This window comes from Jatropha curcas, chromosome 4 (genome assembly GCF_041381405.1).
Source record: "Jatropha curcas cultivar XTBG-Jc1 chromosome 4, XTBG_Jcur_1.0, whole genome shotgun sequence".
In the NCBI taxonomy this organism is placed as follows: Eukaryota; Viridiplantae; Streptophyta; class Magnoliopsida; order Malpighiales; family Euphorbiaceae; genus Jatropha; species Jatropha curcas.
Window position 1 is genome coordinate 23,431,221 of NC_143154.1, and position 13,051 is coordinate 23,444,271.

A 13,051-nucleotide genomic window follows, 5' to 3' on the forward strand; every position below is an offset into this window, starting at 1 on the left:
AAAGAACTAACGGCCACTAAACTCTCCAATCTTCCACACTCTTGAAACGTTTTTTTTTATATATATATTTTGTTTTAGTTCTTTATAATAATACGTTTTTTATTGTAATAAATAAATATTTCATAAAAATTATTATTTAATTTTCCAACTATACTGAAATACACTAATCAAGTTATTATCTTTTAAATGCAATTTTATAACTCTTCAGTTTGATCTCTGTTGTACCATTTCTATTCACTTTTGTCAGTTAATTGCTTGTACATTCCCTTGATTTTGTTTTTATTATACTATATAATTAGTTTTACCTATAACAATTTAATAAAGAAATTGAATAACATTCGGTTCGTAAATATCTGTCACTTCAAAGTAGTTTTATTTCTTTTCAATTTTATTTTTATTTATATTAAATATAATAATTATTTTTATAATTTTTTAAGTCATTTTTAGTTAAATTAACTATGTGAGTTGTAGTTAAATTTATGACTTTTTTTTTTAGGATAATTACATTTTTAATGTCTCATTTTTCACCTTTTTTTTTCTATGCTGACGTCTAAAAGACGGTAACCATTGAATATATGAATTTATAAAACTTTGCAATTAGGTTTTTCGGATGATGTGATAAACATAAACAATGAATATGTACTTATGGAACCCAATTTTTATGACGTAGCAATTTATTTCTAAATAAATTGCTAAATTATTTGCCAAGTAACTTGTTGCAGGCGTGGAATTGACCTGAATCGCCGTTATGTCCTTCCTTTAGAAGAAAGAGAAGTAGGTAGGTGGAATGCAATAAATGGAGGACATAACGGAGATTTAGGTTAATTTCACGTCAACAACTCGTTACTTGGCAAATAGTCCAGCAATTTGTCACCAAATAAGTTGCCATGTTATAAAAATTATAAGGTTAATTTTTCTTTCTTTAACATTTTTATAAGGTTAATTTTTCTTTGTTTTTGTCTATCTGCAATGTTTTCATGAATGGGGAAATATCTCGAGTTGTCTGAACCTGGACATATTTATATATTATTTCAAAATAAAAACTAATAATTTTTAAATTTTATACAAAAGAGGAAGGACATAAAAATTTAAACCACAATCCCCTACAAATTCAATTATTATATTGTTGGAAATACAAACTCAATTATTTTAATAATATGTAATTAAACATTAATTAAATAATATTCTCTCTATTTAAAATATAATTCGTTTTTGAGTATTATTTTATCTTAAAATATAAGTTATTTTTAATATTTAAGAGGGTAATAAATTATATTTTTCTAATATTAGCTTTATTTACATTAGATAAACTATTTTCATAAATTACTATTAGTTTTGAGATAAAAGAATAAATTGGTCAAATTACTCTTAATTTTGTTAAAATTTAACAAAATTAATTACTTCATTGATCTCTGTACAAAAACTTTAAACGATTTATATTTTGAGACGAAGAGAGTCTAATAAAGTAATAAGAAAAATAAAAAGAACAATAATGGAGTGTTTTGTTTAATCCTGTGTTTAGAAAGAGAGAGGAATTAAAATAAGGGTGTAATATCTTGCTATTTATTTTTCTTTCAAAATGGAGTGAAAATAATGTTAGATTATTTTACACCATCTTAACATTTTCATTCGAACCAAATAAGAGATTTTAAAAATTTTAAGATAATTTTCCTTTATATTTTACATCCATTTTTATTTTACATTCATCCAAACAACGCATAAAATAGTTGGAGATTTGCTATTAAGTATGATTGATAAAAATTTGAACTTAAAAGTCTAAGTCAACAAATTATTTTTAAAAATCAACGATTTTATATTAATTAGAGTTTATTCAAGAGTTAAATATTATTTTTTATATATTTAATTATTATATATTATCAATTATGAAATTGCTCGATTTAAAAGCAAGCTCAGGCATAATAATATTGCAGAGAACTTTTTTTTTATTTATTGATTTGATCTTTAAATCTAAGTAAATACTTATAATTCTTAGAAAAATAATTATTATAGTTATTATCTATTATAATTATTATAGGTGCATCAAAGAAATTTATTAGAAAACTCACAAAAATGTCTATCTATAATTATCCTTTCCTTTTATTTTAATAATTTTAAATTCTTAATTCTAATCGATAATTTTGACCATATCAAAGTGAAGGGAACTCTTTTTTGTTTTGAGGATAAAAAGTAAAGGCTCTTTAATGAATAGCGGGTGGGCAGGTAATTGACCCGGAAGACCGGGCGAGGACGGGGTGTCCAGGAGCAATGCATAAATAAATGGATATCCGAAGGACACGTGGGCTCAACACCCAATCAGTGGAAGATAACGTTATCAAACGTAAAAGAAGTAAGACTATCCGATTCTGTCCACGTGGCAAGCTCTTACTGAACAGTTAAAGCTAACAATGGATCGCATTAGTATAAAGCGGGGGATAGAGAATTTGGTGGTGGAGATGGGACCCAAAGATACCAATAGTACTCAGTGGATGGTTCTGTGCAACAAGTGCTGGCAAATTCACACCTTTCAATTAATTATATAAGTTAGCTTCTTTTTTTTTTTTTTTTTTTTTTTTTTTTTTAATATAGTACATAGTAACTCTTCCTTGAAGGAAATATTTAATTTTCTGAATATATTTATATTATTAAATAATTTTATTAGAATCGGAAAAGGAAAATTATGGTTGTTATATCTAGGAACTAAAGAACAAGAACAAGGCTTATAATGTTAAACAATCCAAATCAAATTAATAATTCATAAACAAATCTACTTTGACGTTGATAGTGAAAACTTGACAGTTGATAACCAACCATGACAATCAAAGAGCTACATATTAACGGTTTAGGCTAACAAAACCAAATAATTCTATGGATCATTTAACGTGGCTAGTTTTTATTTATCTTATTAAATTAGTCGAACTCAGAATCTTTTACCCCTTCTATAAATAAAAAGTCTAATTAAATCACACTTAATTCGCATTAAAATTTCTAATATAGCTATTTATACCAATAGATAGCTAATAGCTGATGGATGGCTAATAGCAATAAGTTGATAAACATTAATGTTAAATGTCGTGTTTGACAAAAGTTTAATAGCAGTTGCTATTAAAATAAAAAATAATTGTTAAAGATATAATTATTTTATAATTGTTCTTTATATAATATGAAATATAATTTATATATTTTTTATTTTTAAAGTGAATATATTATTTTTATTCCGTATTATATAAATAAAAAATAATAATTAAATTTTATTAAACAATATTTAGTAAATTTTATAAGTTTCAAATAACCATAAATAAAATAATTAGTAAAAAAATTGATTCAAAAATTTTATTAATAGTTATTTCAAAGTTAATGGGGTCAAAAAAATAATATTCAAATTATTTAAGAGCTCACATGAATCAATATTTAGCTTCAAAATGACATATTGTAACCACTTATCCTCTTATCCAAAATAATATTTATCACATCCTGAATTATCATAATATTTTTTAAAATAAATAAAAGATATTAGATATTACGACTTTGTCGTTATTTCTTTTTTTTTTTTTTTCTTTTTCATGGATTTGACAAATTTTAATTCTTTGTGGGATTCTTTGTTTATACATTTAATTTTGTCTTGAAGCGAAAAAGTGTGGTATGAGTAGGCCGCATTGTTGGAAACGTGTCCACGAGCTTCATGAAAGAAGAATGGGGTCTGGTAATTGACACGTAGCCTCCACTCGCACTTTTGTGATGATGTTTTCTAGTTTACTGTTTAATGGTCATTATTAATGGCAACGAGCAAAGGGGTTGAGTTAGGGTGTTGGTGGGCGGCTCGGACTTGGCCACCGTTACCCTTTTAATTGCGATGAAGGAAGCATTTGGAGTTTACTTGCACAAAATTCGCTTGCCAACAAGTTGTCGCGTGGAATTATAGCGAATGAGTTTTAATGCCGTTTTTCCGTTTTATACGATAACGTGGCGTAAGTCATTAAGAAAATCTCGAAATGTCAAAAAAAAAAAAAAAAGAAAATCTCGAATTTTACGGACAATTTTAATTGTATTTTAAATTTAATTTTTTTATCTTTTTTATTTTTAATTTCAATTTTAGTTACGATACATTCTATTTTCAATTTATATCTGATATTAATAAATAAAAATAATATATTCATTTTAAAATAAAATATGTTTTATTTATTTATATAATATTGACAATAAATAATGGTTCTCTAAAAATAAAATTATATCATAATGAATAAAAGTATATCATAATGAATAAAAGTTATCTTTATAAGAGATCTATAATTTTAATAAACTTTACCTAAAATTTCATGCTTCAAAAACACTAAACAAAAACCTAAACTAATATTATATACTTATAACTAACTCAATTTATTATTTTACTTGGCTTTTTGTGGATTAAAAAAAAAACTTTATAACCAATATTAGTTAACAACAGTGAATTTTTGATTAACTTCACCATGCAAGTCCAACGAAAAAAATATTTAATTTATTAATATTAGGTATAATTTGAAATTAAGATGTTATTATAACTAAAATTAAAGTTCAGAATGGTAGGAGGAGAAAGTTGGATTTAGGGTACTATAGACACCTACTCTATTTGAGCACTAGAGCAATAGTATATAGATAAATGGCCAAACAATAAATAATAACTTAGACTTGATATTAGGAAATAATGCTCTTGATATCTCTCCCTCAAATCCCTCAAGTAATCAACTTTATCTGATATTCTAGAGTAAACCATTAAAAATACCCTAAAGTTTACTTCTTGTCGTAATTACACCACATTCTTAAGTTATTCCCAAAGGAATCCCAATTTATAACTTTTGTAATGATTGTACGCTAATTTAAAATCTGAGTTTAAAAAATGACTAAACAATAAAAATAATGGGACCTACTCCTAACACATGATTAAAATTACCAAAGTTAGGTCAATTAAAAACGCATCGGTTTATATAAAAAAAATCCAAACTCCCAAAATTGCTACTGGAAACAATTGCCATTGTTTTATATGTTGGAAAAATCGCTATTTTCCCGCCCTTCGGACCAGCTTCAAGCAGGAACAAATGAGAAAATAAAATAATGACTGAGAAATTAATGAGAATAAATAACACAATAATTTAACGTGGAAAACTCCCCAAGTGGAGAAAAACCACGGCCGTTACCAAACGACAATCAAGAAAAATATTCACTATGCGGTAAATTGTTACAACCACAATTACAAAATATTTTTCTACCCGACACCCTCAAAACACCCCAAATATTTTATACTTCAAGAGACTTGCTCTAAATCCCTAATATAAAACACATTCAAGTATTTTTGGTGCGTTTTGGAACCTAAACTTTGGCTTCCTTTTATAGCCAAACCTACCACCCTCTTTTGCTCATCTCCCCGACGTGGGATTGAGCAAAACTATTTTTTTTTTTAATTTGTTTTCAACAAAGGCGGCTAACAATCTCCACCTTGAAAATAAAATAAAAAAAACACAACATTGTCTGCTGCCGACAATCATAATTCTTATCGTCAAGAATTATCATACTCCATCATAAAAGAGTATCGCCACTTGGAACCACTTCACCGACTCCAACAATTTTCCATCGACTATGTCGAATCCCGCTAATAGTTTATAGTGCAACCCTCTTGTTGACTTTTCCGAGAGTTCATTAGCCATTGACATATTTTTTTCCACCACACACTTTGCATCAATTGTCAATCAATGCTGTGCGCATTTCCGTGGACCAGCTACCAATAATCCATCCTCTTTCATGGCATCTCAACGGGTAGCAATCATGCCATGAGGACACACAGTTCTCAATTACAGAGAGATCACATCATCTCCTTCACCACAGGAGATCACATTGGCAGCAACAACGTTAGAGCTTCTAGCTGAATCAGCTCCACTGTTCGGGCAATCCTTCCTCACGTGTCCAGTTTGACCACAACCCCAGTAGACAACCTTCCTCTTTCCGGAGCTTTTATTCTTTTTTCTGGTACTAACAGATAAAGCTGAATCCTCATACGATTTATTTTTCATTTCATTCAGTCTTCTCTCCTCAGTAATAAGCTTACTAACCACATCCGCATACACCACTTCCTTACTACCATATTTCAGAACAGGTTTCATGTGCTCATATGTCGAAGGAAGTGACAGGATGAGTCGGAGAGCTTTATCTTCATCTTCGGTTTGCACTCCAAGAGTTTCCAATTCAGAGACGATGCTGTTAAGAACACTCAGGTAATCTAACAGCTTTGTACCTTCCACCATTTTCAACGTATGAAATTGCTCCTTCAAATATAACCTGTTGGATATATTTTTTTCCTGGTACAATTCTTCCAGTTTCTCCCACAACTCCTTTGTCGTGGACAATCCAAGCACATTAGCAAGAACATTTTTTGCTAGACACATGCGAATTTGACTTGCTGCTTTGATATCCAGCTCCTCCCATTCTTCATTGCTAATCTTGGATTTTTCTGAGTCTCCACTGCCACTGTCTTTTCCTGAATTCTTTCCGCTGATTGGTTTACCCTGTAAAACCTTATGCAGTCCAGACTGAATCAACACGTCTTTGACTTGCACTTGCCACAGTGCAAAATTCATTCTCCCGTCAAATTTCTCAATCTCACATCTCATAGCCGACATGCTTACTTGTGCTTATAACAGTGAACCTAATAATTAGTGAAGTAAATCGATTCGGCAATACCCAGGAAAGATCACAATGATCTCCTAGACAATATTACCATTCCACGTAAAATCTCAGTTGGACGGAGGGGTCACAAGTGGTCCCACTTAAAATTCGGCCTTCTAGACAGAAGTTACATGCACGGTATATTATCAGAACTTTCGTATCAGAATAACTTCAATAATTATCGTCAGGACATTCACCATCGGTACTCAAGCACACCAAAGCAAAGCTCCACCAGCTTCAAGACTTCCAAAACTCCACTTGCTTTTAAAATAAAATAATTTCTAACAACAGCATTTCTGATGTGGAAGATCAGACTAAGCCGCAACCACAGTGCATACTTATAATTTAAATTACAAGAAATTATTTAAACACTAAAAGCTCCGCCTAACAACTAGGCTCTGATACCACTTGTTGGGAAAATCGCTATTTTCCCGCCCTTCGGATCGGCTTCAAGCAGGAACAAATGAGAAAATAAAATAATGATTGAGAAATTAATGAGAATAAATAACACAATAATTTAACGTGGAAAACTCCCCAAGTGGAGAAAAACCACAGCCGTTGCCAAACGACAACCAAGAAAAATATTTACTATGCGACAATTGTTACAACCACAATTACAAAATATTTTCTACCTGACACCCTCAAAACACCCCAAATATTTTATACTCCAAGGGACTCCAAGAGACTTGCTCTAAATCCCTAATATAAAACACATTCAAGTATTTTTGGTGTGTTTTGGAACCTAAACTTTGGCTTCCTTTTATAGCCAAACCTACCACCCTCTTTTCCTCATCTCCCCGATGTGGGATTGAGCAAAACTATTATTTTTTTTATTTGTTTTCAACAAAGGCGGCTAACATTATACAGCAAGAGTCTCTGCTAACTACGAGTGAATTGTGTGGCCGTGCAAAGCGGTGGATCGGCGAAAGAAATTGCCACCAGAAACACATCGAGGACGGAAGCCATAAATCCACTGCATCCTATCTTTATGCCAAAGCCAAAACAGATTTGCTCAGAAAAACAAAAATTCAAAACCAGCCATAGATTCTCCCTCTATCTGCATATTTTTTCTTAGAAATTCAAAAACCAAAAACCAATAGCCAAAAATCAAAAATCAAAACTTAAAGCCTATAAAAACAGAAATTATAAAGTAAACCCATATTGAAAATGAGTTTACAAGGAAAAAAAAAAAGAAAAGAAAAACTTAGCATCTGACCACGACGGTAGCAAGTGTTTTGACGTATGCATTGATCATCTCCTTTTCAGTTAGCTTTGGGTCAATTGGAAACTCCATAACAATAAGCTAGTGCTCATAGTCATAGCCACCCGAAAGTATCATTTCCTTTGGTGGTCGGCTACTCTAGTTGGGTGACAGATCATTCAGTGGTGAGAAACCTGACCCAGAAGTTTTGAAACGGGTAGGGACTTTCGCAGAGTCCAGGACGATTTGGTTCAATGGGTTTTTATCGAGGAGAGAAAAAACAAATTGAGAATGATAAGAAAGCCAAGACGATGAAATGAGAGTTTGGGTAAAGAACAATGTTAAATTGCAATGCTCGGCGACGATATACGCCATTGTTTCTCTACCTCTAGTTTTCCTCGAACCGGTGAAATTGCTAAAGGTCGATTAAGAGTAGACGTCGCTAGAATTTATTTTCAACAATTGGATTTTTTATATAAAATGGTGCATTTTAATTGACCTGACTTGGGTTTTTTAACCATGTGTCAGGAGTGGGTTCCTTTATTTTTATTGTTTATTCATATTTTGGACTTAATTTTGAATTGGGGTACAATCATGACAAAAGTTAAAAATTGAAGTGTCTGAGGGGTTAACTTAAGAATGTGGTGTAATTATAACAAGATGCAAACTTGAAGATATTTTTAATGGTTTACTTGATGCTCTATGTATAAGATCAAAACCCATTCCGGAGGAAGGGTTCATGATCATTACATTCTTAATATAATTCAACAATTTTCTTATCTCTGTGATTTGAGACTATCAAATTGGTGCGATGAGCGTAGACGAAAATTGTTAGATTCGTAGTCTACTAGCTTGCCACTCGTTGTAGAATAACTGTCAAAACCTCCACGACGCGACAGAGAAAGCATTCACCACAGGACTTGGGGAAGCGAACAGTGCCGGGAGCTCTATGAAGAAAATAATCCCCACACCCCCTAATGTATCCGCCCTAGATCCTCAAGTGATGGCGTTATTAACTTAAGCCTAGGACAACTTTGCAATCGTACTGAAAAGGATAATGACGAAACCTGTGAACACTATGTCCCATTCCTGAGGTGGACGCTGGATTGACGTCACGGTGGAAGGAGACATAGCCAATAGAACCCTGGTGATGGAATGGAGGATGGGGACTCCTAGCACATGGACACCCAGAATAGGACCAATACGCAGGTGCAAAAATTTATCCTCGGATCTGATAGATTTGAAGAGGGCAGATGATTAGTCGCTCCGAGACTACATCACCAAATTGTAAAAGCTCATCATACAAATAAAGGACCTCAACATTGAAGTGGACATCAATCCCATGGCCAAGAACTGGAAGTATAACAAACTTTTTGATTCATTAGACATTTATATGCCTTACTCTTTTCCAGAATTAATAACCCGAGCCAACAACTTAGCACAGTTAAATGAAGCGTGGAAAGCACAATGGCCGTAGAATAAAGACATAGAACCCCGAAGGAGGCTAAACAAGACTAGGAGATACTCTCTCGTGAGAGTGAGCAGATTGAATTGGACATGACCGAGCTATTCCATCTAGTTGCCTTATTCCTAAGGTAGCAGTTCGGTCATAAGGGAAGGAGATTTCACCCCTTTGGCCACAAGCTGGACAGACATTCTATGCTGGCTAAAAGATAACCAAGACAAAATTCACTTCAATTATCTAAGAAAATTGAGAGAGGAATCCGTAGCCTAAAGATACAAAAGTAAATACTGTGAGTTGCATAAGGATGTAAGCACGATACAGAGCACTGTTGGCAATTGAAGAAGGAGATCGAGCAACTGATTCAAAGAAGAGTGTTAAAAAGATTCGTCAGGAGAGATGGAAACCCAAGGGCCATTCCGAACTAGTAGTTGAGTCACACTACCAAAAAATGCGATTTTGCGACCGACTTTTACGACCGACATAAATCGGTCGCAATATTGCTATGATTTTACAACCAATTGCGATGAATGTTGAAGTAACAGAGATTAAATATTTTTCGACGGATTAGCGACCAATTTGTGACAACATTAGTGACGAAATTGCGACCGATTGCGTATTTGTCGCTAATTTTAACGCTAATAAATTTTGTAACTTAATTGAGACGAATTTGCAACCACATTTACGATGGCTTTGCGATCGTTTTTCTGTCCATTGCTAAATTGCGCGCTGCAGTTCCGTGTCAAATTTAGTATCTGGTTTGCAATGGATTAGTGACTGATTTGCGACCGGCTTTTTACGACCGACTTCTTTGTCACTAGTTGGTCCGTAATTTGTTTGGCTAAATTGCGCGCTATAGTTCCGCGCCAAATTTAGTATCTGGTTTGCAATGGATTAGTGACGGATTTGCGATCGACTTCTTTGGTCGCAAGCGGTCACAAGTCGGTCGCAATTTGTTTGATTACAAAAAGACATCGCATGATTAAAAATTGCGACCGATTTTTAAATGAATTGTCGGTCGCAAAAAATTAGGGCTTTATAAACCATTGGTCCCCTTGGGTGCAATTGCAGCGTGCCGCTTCTCCTCTTTTCTCTCTTCTCTCTATTTTCTTCCTAGATGCAACACCGGTCGCCGGAGAAGCTCCTGCGCTGGAGATGCCACGTCAGTCGCCTGGTTAGGTAGGTGCTCTTACCCTTTTATTTTTTCTGCATTTTTGTTTTTATATATGTTGCAAAATAATTTTTATTTTATTTTATTTTATGTTGATTTTGTTATTTATTTTTTGTAAATTTTTTTTATTTTGTGTGAATGTTGGTGAATTTTTTGTTGTAATTTTAAATGGATAATATATTTTTGTTATAAATAGGATTTGTTGGAAAATTTGAAGTTTTTAAGTTTTGTTATTTATGTATTTGCTTTTTTTATAGAATTTTTGTTTGTTGTAATTTTGTATGAATGGATAATATTTTTTGTTGTAAAATTGTATTAATGAATGAATAACAGAAAAATGACCTTAAATCTAAATTGTAAAAAATAATACACAGTTATTATAAATAATTGTAACTCGTAAAAAAAAAATAATGAGTGTAATTTAATACTAATCAAATTTTATAGCAATCAAATTAATAAGTGTATTGAAATTTATTTTTTTGAAATTATTTTATATGTAATTAATTACTATATATAAATAATACTGGATTTTTCAAAAAAAAAATTATGAAAATGGACTTAGGAGACCTAAAGATTGGATCCTTAACCTCTTTTCATTAAACGAAATATTGAATTATGATATGTTAATTTCATTGTCCCTAGGAAACAATATAGCTCCATTATATTTGCATCTTATTTTGGAAGGAAATCTCTGTCAATTTTATCACTTAATTTTTAACAAAAAAGTTTATATTTCATCTTAAGAAAAGGAAATTATGACACTTTCTCATAATTAAGATATTTAGAGGATCATATTACTGTCCAAAAACTATTTTTTAATTATGACATGATGTGTAAAACCCAACTGGGCCATTGCAACCAAAAATATGTTTTTTTATTTGATTCCTATTAAAATTTTAACTCAAAATTTCTCAGGTCTAACGAATATCTTGACACCACTAAACTACAAGTCGTTTACTAATTTGTTATTATCTTTGACACAAGGCTTGGGGAGAAATTTTGGTAAATTCAGTATCATACTATTTTGGTAAATACACGCAAGCATTGTCTCACTAATCACATCTGGATCATTTTTATTGAGTGAAAATCACATGAATAATACGTTTGAGTTAACGGCCTAGTAGTAGCCATTTTGACTTTGGAAATACGTTGGGATTATATAGTAGTGTTTATGTGAGTGTATTTTGACTTGAGATTTGATTATGTTATGCCAAAAGTATTGCCGAAATTTTTTTAAAAACTGAAAAATGAGGAATCGTACCCTTACTGATATTATAGTAAGTTTATATATATACTTAACCTTAGTTAGAAATAACCTTAGTAAGTTTACATATATATAGTTACCCTTATACATATTTATACATATTTATCACATGTTCTACAATTCATATAATTGTATATATACATGTGTAGGTTCTGTTATCTATAATACAGATGGCTAAAGGCAGGGCGGTTGACTCAGACACGTTCAGCAGTGGTTCGCGTGGAAGTCGTGGCTGAGGATGCAGTACACGTGGACGAGGATGATGCTTCTTAGATTGTCGTTGAATTTTTCATATTTTGTATAAACATTAGATTTAATGTTCTTTCTTAGATAGTTATTGTTTCTGATGATGCTTGTGATATGTATATGTATGTTGATTTTTGACAGGTGAAAATAATTATGGTTTTTAATATTATTAAATTATTTTTTTGCCTATAATTATATTTTGTGACCGACTAGTGACTGAACTACAATCAAATTATAATCGTTAAATTTAAATTTGCGACAGATCAGCAACCAATCAATTTCAGAATTTGCGACCGTGTTTGATAATTGCGACCGACACTTGTTGCCAACAATTTGCGATCGATTAGTCGGTCGCTAATTAGCGACTGATATTTATATGTTTGATCAATCGCTAATTTGCGACCGCTTAGACAATTGGTCCTAAAATTATTTGCGACGAGCACTTTTGCGACCGATTCATTTCTGTCGCAAATCAGTCGCTACTGCCATTTAGCGACCGATTTCTTATATCAAATCGGTTGCAATTTACCGATTTTTTTGTAGTGTTATCTAAGAGAGTGTGCAAACAACTGGTAAGATCTGAACCCCTAGGTACTATTAACATGATTTTTAGTGGTGTTGCAGGAGGAGACAATAGATCGACAAGAAAGAGACATACTCGAAAAATTTACTTACTGCATATATATTGAGAGTGACAAAACCTACATAAAGCCATCACTATCTCTGAAGAGGATGCCGAGCATGTACATTTCCCACATTCCGATGCTCTAGTAGTTGAAGACATGATGGAGAATACAAAGTTGAATTGTTTGATTTTTAATTTTTAGCTCTACTTCTAAGTGGAATCAAAATTGGTGATATGACATCAAATGCTACTAGTTAGAACTTTTTTTAAAAGGTTTTAAATTGTGATCTTAGTGTCATTTTGTATGAAGGATCCATAATTATATATGATGAGTACTTAATTATTCTTTTTCTATTTAATTATTAATTTATGTTTCTATCCATTTTTTAAGT